Source organism: Ranitomeya variabilis, chromosome 3 (genome assembly GCF_051348905.1).
Source record: "Ranitomeya variabilis isolate aRanVar5 chromosome 3, aRanVar5.hap1, whole genome shotgun sequence".
Lineage (NCBI taxonomy): Eukaryota > Metazoa > Chordata > Amphibia > Anura > Dendrobatidae > Ranitomeya > Ranitomeya variabilis.
The window spans coordinates 224,546,107-224,560,250 of record NC_135234.1 but is presented as its reverse complement, the minus strand read 5'-3'; positions in this window follow the sequence as shown (position 1 = coordinate 224,560,250).

The following is a 14,144-nucleotide window of genomic DNA, read 5'->3' as shown; positions in this document are numbered from 1 at the left end:
TAGCACAGAAGAGTTCCAGAGCAAGCACAACCCTAGTTAGGGTAATAGTTTTCTGTGTACAGCGCGACTCTGTGAAGCAACAGAGGTCGCTTACATTTCACACGGGGTGAGGTTAACCCACGTGTGAGCTCAGTGTCCATCCGCCGTTACTTAGCAGCAGGCATTTCTGCATGGTGGACCCCGGGCTGCGAGCGCACCTCGTATCTATCTCTCATTACTCGGTGCGTTCCGCTAGCCCTACCACAGTGTGTACAATAATGTGAAAAATGAAGTTTTTTGAATTTACCAAATGTCTGCAATGAAACAAAGAGTAAAATATTTTTTCTGTACCCAGTTTAGGTAGATAACGTTGAGGAGTCCAGAATCTTCAGGATACCTCTTTGATTCCAAGGTAAAATTGAATAAAGTATTTTTATATTGTTATATAGCTTTCTCTGGTTGATATTATTGACTGGAAGCAATTAAATACATTATACAAGAAAATTGTTATGTTGTGCATGTAAATAGAACCTGCACAGGGATCTGTTGGCATTTTGGCAGAAAGCAAGTTAAAAAGCACTTAGATGTCCCTCAATCTGAATAGCCGAAGGTCATTTACTCACAAATAGTGTTGAGCGATACTTTCCGATATCGGAAAGTATCGGTATCGGAAAGTATCGGCCGATACCGTCACAGTATCGGAATCCAATCCGATACCGATACCCGATCCCAATGCAAGTCAATGGGACGAAAATATCGGAATTAAAATAAACCCTTTATACACTTGTAGGTTCATTCTACATGAAGGAAAACAACTAAGAATATTGTAGGATGTATTGGGGGACGTGGCGGAGATATTAAAGGGACAGAGGTTTAGCCCAATGTAATAGAATAGCAGGATTTTTTATTTTTTTTTATGAAGTTCGGCGTTAGAAAGAATTTGACTATGTTTTTTTTTTTTTTTTTATGTCAGATATTGATGTTTCACTACTTCCACGCCCTTCACCTTCTTTTTTACTTCTCCCACGCTTTCTTCTTAACCCCTTAACGACCGCCGATACGCCTTTTAACGGCGGCCGCTAAGGGTACTTAAACCACAGCGCCGTTAATTAACGGCGCTGTGGAAAAAGTGAATAGCGCCCCCCAGAGTCGGATTTTCTCTGGGGTCTCGGTTGCCGAGGGTAGCCGAGACCCCAGAGAACATGATTCGGGGGTTTTTACCGACCCCCGAGTTGCGATCGCCGGTAATTAACCGTTTACCGGCGGTCGCAACAAAAAAAAAAAAAACGCGATTTGCCGTTTAATTTCTCTGTCCTCCGATGTGATCGCACATCGGAGGACAGAGAAATGTGGTCCCCGATGGCCCCCAATAGCCCCCCAATACTTACCTACCTCCCCCGGTGCTCCTCGTGTCTCCCCATGGGCGCCGCCATCTTTTTTCCGGGAAAAAATGGCGGGCGCACGCGCAGTGCGCCCGCCGCCCGGCACCCGGATGTTCTTTGGGGTCTCGGCTGCCGGGGGTAGCCGAGACCCCAAAGAACATGATCGGGGTCGATTTGCACCGACCCCTGCTTTGCGATCGCCGGTAATTAACAGTTTACCGGCGACCGCAAAAAAAAAAAAAAAAAAAAAGGCGATCAGTTATTTCTCTGTCCTCTGATGTGATCGCACATCAGAGGACAGAGAAATAGGGGGATTCGGGGACCCTATCATACTCACCCGGGGTCCCTGGGTCCTCTTCTGTCTTCTCCTGCCGGCCGGCTTTTTCATCATGGCGGGCGCATGCGCAGTGCGCCCGCCATCTGCTGCCATCTGCCGGCCGGCAGGAGAAGACAAGTTGGGGCTAAAATTAGGGTTAGGGTTAGGGTTAGGGTTAGAGTTAGGGTTAGGGTTAGAGTTAGGGTTAGGGTTGGGGCTAAATTTAGGGTTAGGGCTAGGGTTAGGCTACTTTCACACTAGCGTTTTTTGGCTTCCGTCGCAATGCGTCGTTGGAGAAAAAACGCATCCTGCAAAAGTGCTTGCAGGATGCGTTTTTTCTCCATTGGCTTGCATTAGCGACGCATTGCGACGGATTGCCACATGTCGCATCCGTCGTGCGACGGATGCGTCGTGCTTCGGCGGACCGTCGACACAAAAAAAACTACATGTAACTTTTTTGTGCAACGTGTCCCACATATTTCAGTGCCACGTGCCACGTATTTAAGTGACACGTGCCACGTATCAAAGTGCCACGTGCCACATATTTCAGTGCCACGTATCAAAGTGCCACGTGCCACGTATCAAAGTGCCACGTGCCACGTATCAAAGTGCCACGTGCCACGTATCAAAGTGCCACGTGCCACATATTTCAGTGCCACGTGCCACGTATCAAAGTGCCACGTGCCACGTATCAAAGTGCCACGTGCCACATCTTTCAGTGCCACGTGCCACGTATTTAAGAGACACGTGCCACGTATCAAAGTGCCACGTGCCACATATTTCAGTGCCACGTGCCACGTATTTAAGTGACACGTGCCACGTATCAAAGTGCCACGTGCCACATATTTCAGTGCCACGTATCAAAGTGCCACGTGCCACGTATCAAAGTGCCACGTGCCACGTATCAAAGTGCCACGTGCCACATATTTCAGTGCCACGTGCCACGTATCAAAGTGCCACGTGCCACGTATCAAAGTGCCACGTGCCACATCTTTCAGTGCCACGTGCCACGTATTTAAGAGACACATGCCACGTATCAAAGTGCCACGTGTCACGTATTTAATTGCCACATATTTAAGTGCCACGTATCAAGATTTTCCATGGAGAACAGACACATCCAGAGATATGTCTGCTCTCCACGGCTGCAGCAACACACTGACAGGAGCCATAGTTCCTGTCGGTGTGTCACTGCGCATGCGCGAGCGAGTTTACCGGCGGTCATTGACCCCGGCACTCTCGCTTAACGGCAGTGCTGCGTGGGAAAGTTCAACGCAGCTGTACTGCTGTTAACCGAGACGCCGGAGTCATTGAACTCCGGAACAGTACGCGATACACTGCTAGGAGCTTCGCTCCTGGCAGTGTATCGCCGGAGAGCAGCCGATCGGCGTGGGACACTCGTTTTATGGATTCTGCGGACAGGGAGTATGAATTTGGTTTATTATTTTTGGATTTTTTCCTGGAGGATCGAGGGCTTCGCCTACAAGTGTGCTGTTGGTGAGTATATACTCTGTGTTATATGTTGTATGTACTGTGTGTCATGTATGTGTATTGTGTGTAGGTGTTTTGTGTAACTTTACAATTGTGCTAAGTCGCCGGACACAGGGACAACTCTCCCATCCTAATACCGGATGGGAGTAGTAGTCCCATACGGCGACTTAGCACAATGGTGGCACTAGCGTCGCATGGGGACACACACACGCACACACACGCACACACACGCACACACACACACACAGAAGGACTCCATGCTGCTTCACTGGGGGGCGGGGGCTTCCCTCTTCCTGTCCGACGTCACGTCCGGTCCTGGGTGTCAACCCCTCCGTACAAAGACGCCGACACCCAGGACAAAGGCGCTGTGTGTGGAAGGTAATATGGGGCCCTAGGGGGATACGCAGACACGCCGCTGCGTAAAGAATTGACATGTCAATTCTTTTTACGCCGGCGTGTTTGCAGACAAAAGCGCCGCGTTTTTTTGCGGTGTGTCTGAACGGCAAAGTGAATTTCTCATTCACTTTGCCGGCAGACGAAAATGACATTGCGCATTTTTGAAAAGCGCCCGCAAAATAGCGCTCAAAAATGCGCTATGTCTGAAAGTAGCCTAAGGCTTCTTTCACACTTGCGTCGGTACGGGGCGGTCGCAATGCGTCGGCCCGATGTACCGACGCACGTTGTGAAAATTGTGCACAACGTGGGCAGCGGATGCAGTTTTTCAACGCATCCGCTGCCCAGTCTATGTCCTGGGGAGGAGGGGGCAGAGTTACGGCCACGCATCCGCGGAAATGGCGGACGCGACGTACAAAAAAAAGGTTACATTGAACTTTTTTTGTGACGACGGGGGCTAAAGTTATGGTTAGGGTTGGGGCTAAAGTTAGGGTTGGGGCTAAAGTTAGGGTTAGAGTTGGGATTAGGGTTAGGGTTTGGATTAGGGTTGGGATTAGTGTTACGTTTGGGATTAGGGTTGGGATTAGGGTTAGGGTTGGGATTAGGGTTAGGGGTGTGTTGGATTTAGGGTTTTGATTAGGGTTATGGTTAGGGTTGAGATTAGGGCTGTTTTGGGGTTAGGGTTGTGATTATCGTTAGGGTTGTGATTAGGATTATGGATCGGGTTGAGATTAGGGTTAGGGCTGTGTTGGGGTTAGGGTTGGAGTTAGAATTGGGGGGTTTCCACTGTTTAGGTACATCAGGGGGTCTCCAAACACGACAGCCAATTTTGCGCTAAAAAAGTCAAATGGTACTCCCTCCCTTCTGAGCTCTGCCGTGCGCCCAAACAGTGGTTTACCCCCACATATGGGGCATCAGCGTACTCGGGATAAATTGGACAACAACTTTTGGGGTCCAATTTCTCCTGTTACCCTTGTGAAAATAAAAACTTGGGGGCTAAAAATCTTTTTTGTTGGAAAAAAATATATTTTTTTATTTTCACTACTCTGCATTATAAATTTCTGTGAAGCACTTGAGCTTTCAAAGTTCTCACCACATATCTAGATAAGTTCCTTAGGGGGTCTAGTTTCCAAAATTTGGTCACTTGTGGGGGTTTCTACTGTTTAGGTACATTAGGGGTCTGCAAACGCAACATAACGCCCGCAGACAATTCTATCAAAGTCTGCATTGCAAAATGGCGCTCCTTCCCTTCCGAGCTCTGCCGTGCGCCCAAACAGTGGTTTACCCCCACATATGGGGTACCAGCATACTCAGGACAAATTGGACAACAACTTTTGGGGTCCAATTTCTCTTGTTACCCTTGTGAAAATAAAAATTTGGGGGCTAAAAAAATCTTTTTTGTGGGAAAAAAAATATTTTTTATTTTCACTACTCTGCATTATAAACTTCTGTGAAGCACTTGGGCATTCAAAGTTCTCACCACATATCTAGATAAGTTCCTTGGGGGGTCTATTTTCCAAAATGGGGTCACTTGTTGGGGGTTTCTACTGTTTAGGTACATTAGGGGTCTGCAAAGGCAACATAACGCCCGCAGACAATTCTATCAAAGTCTGCATTCCAAAATGGCACTCCTTCCCTTCCGAGCTCTGCCATGCGCCCAAACAGTGGTTTACCCCCACATATGGGGTACCAGCATACTCAGGACAAATTGGACAACAACTTTTGGGGTCCAATTTCTCTTGTTACCCTTGTGAAAATAAAAACTTGGGGGCTAAAAAATCTTTATTGTTAAAAAATATATATTTTTTATTTTCACGACTCTGCATTATAAACTTCTGTGATGCACTTGGGCATTCAAAGTTCTCACTACACATCTAGATAAGTTCCATGGGGGGTCTAGTTTCCAAAATGGGGTCACTTTTGGGGGGTTTCTGCTGTTTAGGCACATCAGGGGCTCTCCAAACGCGACATGGCGTCCGATCTCAATTCCAGTCAATTTTGCATTGAAAAGTCAAATGGCGCTCCTTTGCTTCCGAGCTCAGCCATGCACCCAAACAGTGGTTTACCCCCACATATGGGGTGTCGGCGTACTCAAGACAAATTGTACAACAGCTTCTGGGGTCCACTTTCTCCTGTTACCCTTGGTAAAATAAAAATTTGGAGGCAAAAAGATCATTTTTGTAGAAAAAATGCGATTTTTTTATTTTCACGGCTCTACGTTATAAACTTCTGTGAAGCACCTGGGGGTTTAAAGTGCTCACCACACATCTAGATAAGTTCCTTAAGGGGTCTAGTTTCCAAAATGGTGTCATATGTGGGGGGTCTCTACTGTTTAGGCACATCAGCGGCTCTCCAAACGTGACATGGCGTCCGATCTCAATTCCAGCCAATTCTACATTGAAAAAGTAAAACGACACTCCTTCTCTTCCAAGCTCTGCGGTGCGCCCAAACAGTGGTTTACCCCCATATATGGGGTATCGACGTACTCAGGAGAAATTGCAAAACAACTTTTGTGGTCTAATTTCTCCTGTTACCCTTGTGAAAATAAAAATTTGGGGGCAAAAAGATCATTTTTGTAGAAAAAATGAGATTTTTTATTTTCACGGCTCTACGTTATAAACTTCTGTGAAGCACTTGGGGGTTCAAAGTGCTCACCACACATCTAGATAAGTTCCTTGGGGGGTCTAGTTTCCAAAATGGTATCACTTGTGGGGGGTTTCCACTGTTTAGGCACATCAGGGACTCTCCAAACGCGACATGGCATCCGATCTCAATTCCAGCCAATTCTGCATTGAAAAAGTCAAACGGTGCTCCTTCACTTCCAAGCTCTGCGGTGCGCCCAAACAGTGGTTTACCCCCATATATGGGGTATCGACGTACTCAGGAGAAATTGCACAACAACTTTTGTGGTCTAATTTCTCCAGTTACCCTTGTGAAAATAAAAATTTGGGGGCAAAAAGATCATTTTTGTAGAAAAAATGAGATTTTTTATTTTCACGGCTCTACGTTATAAACTTCTGTGAAGCACTTGGGGGTTCAAAGTGCTCACCACACATCTAGATAAGTTCCTTGGGGGGTCCAGTTTCCAAAATGGTATCACTTGTGGGGGGTTTCCACTGTTTAGGCACATCAGGGACTCTCCAAACGCGACATGGCATCCGATCTCAATTCCAGCCAATTCTGCATTGAAAAAGTCAAACGGTGCTCCTTCACTTCCAAGCTCTGCGGTGCGCCCAAACAGTGGTTTACCCCCATATATGGGGTATCGACGTACTCAGGAGAAATTGCACAACAACTTTTGTGGTCTAATTTCTCCAGTTACCCTTGTGAAAATAAAAATTTGGGGGCAAAAAGATCATTTTTGTAGAAAAAATGAGATTTTTTATTTTCACGGCTCTACGTTATAAACTTCTGTGAAGCACTTGGGGGTTCAAAGTGCTCACCACACATCTAGATAAGTTCCTTGGGGGGTCTAGTTTCCAAAATGGTATCACTTGTGGGGGGTTTCCACTGTTTAGGCACATCAGGGACTCTCCAAACGCGACATGGCATCCGATCTCAATTCCAGCCAATTCTGCATTGAAAAAGTCAAACGGTGCTCCTTCACTTCCAAGCTCTGCGGTGCGCCCAAACAGTGGTTTACCTCCACATATGGGGTATCGACGTACTCAGGAGAAATTGCACAACAACTTTTGTGGTCTAATTTCTCCTGTTACCCTTGTGAAAATAAGAATTTGTGGGCGAAAAAATCATTTTTGTGAAAACAAATGCGATTTTTTATTTTCACGGCTCTACGTTATAAACTTCTGTGAAGCACTTGGGGGTTCAAAGTGCTCACCACACATCTAGATAAGTTCCTTGGGGGGTCTAGTTTCCAAAATGGTGTCACTTGTGGGGGGTTTCCACTGTTTAGGCACATTAGGGGCTCTCCAAACGCGACATGGCGTCCGATCTCAATTCCAGCCAATTCTGCATTGAAACAGTCAAACGGTGCTCCTTCACTTCCAAGCTCTGCGGTGCGCCCAAACAGTGGTTTACCTCCACATATGGGGTATCGGCGTACTCAGGAAAAATTGCACAACAAAATTTGTGGTTAAATTTCTGTTTTTACACTTGTGAAAATTAAAAAAAATGGTTCTGAAGTAAAATGTTTGCAAAAAAAAGTAAAATGTTAATTTTTTTCTTCCACATTGTTTTAGTTCCTGTGAAGTACGTAAAGGGTTAATAAACTTCTTGAATGTGGTTTTGAGCAGCTTGAGGGGTGCAGTTTTTAGAATGGTGTCACACTTGGTTATTTTCTATCATATAGACCCCTCAAAATCACTTCAAAGGTGATGTGGTCCCTAAAAAAAACATGGTGTTGTAAAAATGAGAAATTGCTGGTCAACTTTTAACCCTTATAACTCCCTAACAAAAAAAAAAATCGTTTCCAAAATTGTGCTGATGTAAAGTAGACATGTGAGAAATGTTATTTATTAACTATTTTTTGTGACATATCTCTCTGATTTAAGGGCATAAAAATACAAAGTTTGAAAATTGCAAAATTTTAAAAATTTTCGCCATATTTCCATTTTTTTCATAAATAATCGCAAGTAATATCGAAGAAATGTTACCACTAACTTGAAGTACAACATGTCACGAAAAAACAATCTCAGAATCAGCGGGATCCGATAAAGCGTTCCAGAGTTATAACCTCATAAAGTGACACTGGTCAGAATTGTAAAAATTGGCTCGGTCATTAAGTACCAAATTGGCTCTGTCACTAAGGGGTTAATTATCCTCATCATCAGCTTCTTTGACATCAACTTCTTCACCTTATTCATCTTCTTCTTCATCTTCTACCTATTATTTTTTGGGTTACATTGTTCATATTCTTTTTATTTTACTATTATCTTCATCATATTCAACTTCTTCATCATATTCTTATTTGTGACAGGCATTCCCGTAGTTGTTATCTATAAAAGTTTGAAGATTACACCTTCCGTTCTGCCTGTCACAAAACAGTTACATTTGTCCGCGTTCAGTTTGGCCTGCAGCATCAGGCTTTATCCAGGGGCACCACGAGGAGGAACGGACTCACCCCCATACACTGCTTAGTCTTCTTCTGCTTATAATTTACATAATATTTTTTGCTCTGATATTTTGTGTTATGCTTAATGTCCTTCTGCTCTTTGTTCTGCAGCCTCTTGTTCTTCTGCTTCTCAGTCTTCCAGGTCGTCGTCGTCTCCAGGGTCGTCGTCTCCGGGGTTGTCGTCATCGGGGTGGTCTTCAGGGTCGTCGTCTCCGGGGTCGTCGTCATCGGGGTGGTCTTCGGGGTCATCGTCTCCAGGGTCGTCGTCATCACGGTGGTTGTCGTCTCTGGTGTCGTCGTCATCTTAGGGGTGGTCTTCTGGGTCATTGTGTTTAGTCTCTTGAACTTGGAAATGTAGCAGAAGGTACAAGAAGGCTGAGAAAATGCCGAGAACCAGCTGATGGAACTGGAACTCGGATGGCTACCCGATGGTCCAAGAGCCAATGGAACTACCGAGGACCAGCTGACGTTACTGGAACCCGGTTACTAAGCAGGAGGTACCTGTGCTGAAAGCACTACCAAGGACCACCTGACGTTGGTGGAACTCGGATACCCAGAGGGAGGCACCTAAGCCAAAGGCTCTGCCCGGAACCAGCTGACGGTACTGGAACCAGGATGGGGAGCAGAAGGTACAAGAGCAAAAGACACTGCCGAGAACCAGCTGACGGTGCTGGAACCCGGATGGGTAGCCGAAGGTCCAAGAGCCAATGGAACTACCGAGGACCAGCTGACGTTACTGGAACCCGGTTACTAAGCAGGAGGTACCCGTGCCTGAAAGCACTACCAAGGACCACCTGACGTTGGTGGAACTCGGATACCAAAGGGAGGCACCTAAGCCAAAGGCTCTGCCCGGAACCAGCTGACGGTACTGGAACCAGGATGGGGAGCAGAAGGTACAAGAGCAAGTGTCTGCGTGGCTTTTGCAGGACACGATGCCGGCTGCACAGCAGGGGAACAGCTGGCGGTGCTGGACCCCACTGACACATTGGCGAGGTGTTTTTCTCTGTGCAGCTAGCACATCTGGGCCCCAACTGGCGGTTTGTTAGAGCCCAGGGTCAGCAGGAGGAGGAGCAGGAGGAGGAGGAGCAGGGGGAGGGGAGTGTAGGCCGAAGCCTGCACTGGCGGCAGCTTTGGGTCTGTTGTGTCTGCGTGGCTTTTGCAGGACACGTTGCCGGCTACACAGCAGGGGAACAGCTGGCGGTGCTGGACCCCACTGACACATTGGCGAGGTGTTTGGCTCTGTGCAGCCAGCACTTCCGGACAGCAACTAGCGTTGTTGGAGCCTGGGCTCTGCAGGTGGAGCAGAGTGTAGGCCGAAGCCTAATTGAACCGATTTCAAAAGTCACCTTTAACCCCCCCTCAGGGGTTACAAAGTAGAAGAGCCACAGCTTATGCAGCAGCAGTGCTGCGCAAGTCAAAGGTTGCTCTTGTAATTTTTCTCCTTGCACACGCTGAATGGAACACGTATAACATTCAGCCCTTTATACAGTCAAACTGTGTAATGGAGGCGAGAGTTCCCTTTGTAATGAGACGCAGCACAGGTGTCAAGAATCCCACCTTGGTGCTGGGTGCAGCCTCCCGAGCGTTGTTATTTGCTGTACAGGAGTCTGCGCTGTCGTGTTATCCCCTGGCCTAGCGCCGTTAGCGCTGCCCATCTTCTGGCATCATGTAATGTCGGCCGGTGCGGTTCGCGATGCCCATGAATCCCAGCCCCGCAGTGTCTTAACATTGTTAAAACACTGCGGGGCTGGGATTCAGGGCCTGGCGCAGCACATATGTTGGCCTCTCACACTCGGGTCCTTACACCCGCTTCAGACTGTGCGGCGTCATCTGATCCCTTATCGCATGCCACGGCCATGAAGCCGCACAGTCCGAAGAAGGCGGAAGGAGAGGAGGGACAGGCGAACTGATGCACTGATCCTGCCCATCAATCACACCCTCGCAGTCCCAATAAATAAGACACCGAGGGGCGTTGTGTGGGTCAGGGCGGCCGCAGAGGCGCAGGCAGCCAAACAATGATGCCAGAAGACGGGCAGCGCTACCAAGGGGGTTGCAGCGTGTCATTACAAAGGAAAGTCACACCACCGGGACGGTTAAATGGTCACACAGAGGACACATTTCAGACGTGTTTTCAGTTCCACATGTGCGAGGAGAATACGTTTCTGAGCCACCTTGCACACATGCAGCATTACCGCTGTACAAGGTGGCTGGATAACGTAAAAACGCCTGGGGGAGGGGGGACAGGTTCCCTTCAATTTCAGTTCTTGTGTCTGCGTGGCTTTTGCAGGACACGTTGCCGGCTGCACAGCAGGGGAACAGCTGGCGGTGCTGGACCCCACTGACACATTGGCTGGTGTTTTTCTCTGTGCAGCTAGCACATCTGGGCCCCAACTGGCGGTGTTGTTAGAGCCCAGGGTCAGCAGGAGGAGGAGCAGGAGGAGGAGGAGCAGGGGGAGGGGAGTGTAGGCCGAAGCCTGCACTGGCGGCAGCTTTGGGTCTGTTGTGTCTGCGTGGCTTTTGCAGGACACGTTGCCGGCTACACAGCAGGGGAACAGCTGGCGGTGCTGGACCCCACTGACACATTGGCGAGGTGTTTGGCTCTGTGCAGCCAGCACTTCCGGACAGCAACTAGCGTTGTTGGAGCCCGGGCTCTGCAGGTGGAGCAGAGTGTAGGCCGAAGCCTAATTGAACCGATTTCAAAAGTCACCTTTAACCCCCCCTCAGGGGTTACAAAGTAGAAGAGCCACAGCTTATGCAGCAGCAGTGCTGCGCAAGTCAAAGGTTGCTCTTGTAATTTTTCTCCTTGCACACGCTGAATGGAACACGTATAACATTCAGCCCTTTATACAGTCAAACTGTGTAATGGAGGCGAGAGTTCCCTTTGTAATGAGACGCAGCACAGGTGTCAAGAATCCCACCTTGGTGCTGGGTGCAGCCTCCCGAGCGTTGTTATTTGCTGTACAGGAGTCTGCGCTGTCGTGTTATCCCCTGGCCTAGCGCCGTTAGCGCTGCCCATCTTCTGGCATCATGTAATGTCGGCCGGTGCGGTTCGCGATGCCCATGAATCCCAGCCCCGCAGTGTCTTAACATTGTTAAAACACTGCGGGGCTGGGATTCAGGGCCTGGCGCAGCACATATGTTGGCCTCTCACACTCGGGTCCTTACACCCGCTTCAGACTGTGCGGCGTCATCTGATCCCTTATCGCATGCCACGGCCATGAAGCCGCACAGTCCGAAGAAGGCGGAAGGAGAGGAGGGACAGGCGAACTGATGCACTGATCCTGCCCATCAATCACACCCTCGCAGTCCCAATAAATAAGACACCGAGGGGCGTTGTGTGGGTCAGGGCGGCCGCAGAGGCGCAGGCAGCCAAACAATGATGCCAGAAGACGGGCAGCGCTACCAAGGGGGTTGCAGCGTGTCATTACAAAGGAAAGTCACACCACCGGGACGGTTAAATGGTCACACAGAGGACACATTTCAGACGTGTTTTCAGTTCCACATGTGCGAGGAGAATACGTTTCTGAGCCACCTTGCACACATGCAGCATTACCGCTGTACAAGGTGGCTGGATAACGTAAAAACGCCTGGGGGAGGGGGGACAGGTTCCCTTCAATTTCAGTTCTTGTGTCTGCGTGGCTTTTGCAGGACACGTTGCCGGCTGCACAGCAGGGGAACAGCTGGCGGTGCTGGACCCCACTGACACATTGGCTGGTGTTTTTCTCTGTGCAGCTAGCACATCTGGGCCCCAACTGGCGGTGTGTTAGAGCCCAGGGTCAGCAGGAGGAGGAGCAGGAGGAGGAGGAGCAGGGGGAGGGGAGTGTAGGCCGAAGCCTGCACTGGCGGCAGCTTTGGGTCTGTTGTGTCTGCGTGGCTTTTGCAGGACACGTTGCCGGCTACACAGCAGGGGAACAGCTGGCGGTGCTGGACCCCACTGACACATTGGCGAGGTGTTTGGCTCTGTGCAGCCAGCACTTCCGGACAGCAACTAGCGTTGTTGGAGCCCGGGCTCTGCAGGTGGAGCAGAGTGTAGGCCGAAGCCTAATTGAACCGATTTCAAAAGTCACCTTTAACCCCCCCTCAGGGGTTACAAAGTAGAAGAGCCACAGCTTATGCAGCAGCAGTGCTGCGCAAGTCAAAGGTTGCTCTTGTAATTTTTCTCCTTGCACACGCTGAATGGAACACGTATAACATTCAGCCCTTTATACAGTCAAACTGTGTAATGGAGGCGAGAGTTCCCTTTGTAATGAGACGCAGCACAGGTGTCAAGAATCCCACCTTGGTGCTGGGTGCAGCCTCCCGAGCGTTGTTATTTGCTGTACAGGAGTCTGCGCTGTCGTGTTATCCCCTGGCCTAGCGCCGTTAGCGCTGCCCATCTTCTGGCATCATGTAATGTCGGCCGGTGCGGTTCGCGATGCCCATGAATCCCAGCCCCGCAGTGTCTTAACATTGTTAAAACACTGCGGGGCTGGGATTCAGGGCCTGGCGCAGCACATATGTTGGCCTCTCACACTCGGGTCCTTACACCCGCTTCAGACTGTGCGGCGTCATCTGATCCCTTATCGCATGCCACGGCCATGAAGCCGCACAGTCCGAAGAAGGCGGAAGGAGAGGAGGGACAGGCGAACTGATGCACTGATCCTGCCCATCAATCACACCCTCGCAGTCCCAATAAATAAGACACCGAGGGGCGTTGTGTGGGTCAGGGCGGCCGCAGAGGCGCAGGCAGCCAAACAATGATGCCAGAAGACGGGCAGCGCTACCAAGGGGGTTGCAGCGTGTCATTACAAAGGAAAGTCACACCACCGGGACGGTTAAATGGTCACACAGAGGACACATTTCAGACGTGTTTTCAGTTCCACATGTGCGAGGAGAATACGTTTCTGAGCCACCTTGCACACATGCAGCATTACCGCTGTACAAGGTGGCTGGATAACGTAAAAACGCCTGGGGGAGGGGGGACAGGTTCCCTTCAATTTCAGTTCTTGTGTCTGCGTGGCTTTTGCAGGACACGTTGCCGGCTGCACAGCAGGGGAACAGCTGGCGGTGCTGGACCCCACTGACACATTGGCTGGTGTTTTTCTCTGTGCAGCTAGCACATCTGGGCCCCAACTGGCGGTGTGTTAGAGCCCAGGGTCAGCAGGAGGAGGAGCAGGAGGAGGAGGAGCAGGGGGAGGGGAGTGTAGGCCGAAGCCTGCACTGGCGGCAGCTTTGGGTCTGTTGTGTCTGCGTGGCTTTTGCAGGACACGTTGCCGGCTACACAGCAGGGGAACAGCTGGCGGTGCTGGACCCCACTGACACATTGGCGAGGTGTTTGGCTCTGTGCAGCCAGCACTTCCGGACAGCAACTAGCGTTGTTGGAGCCCGGGCTCTGCAGGTGGAGCAGAGTGTAGGCCGAAGCCTAATTGAACCGATTTCAAAAGTCACCTTTAACCCCCCCTCAGGGGTTACAAAGTAGAAGAGCCACAGCTTATGCAGCAGCAGTGCTGCGCAAGTCAAAGGTTGCTCTTGTAAT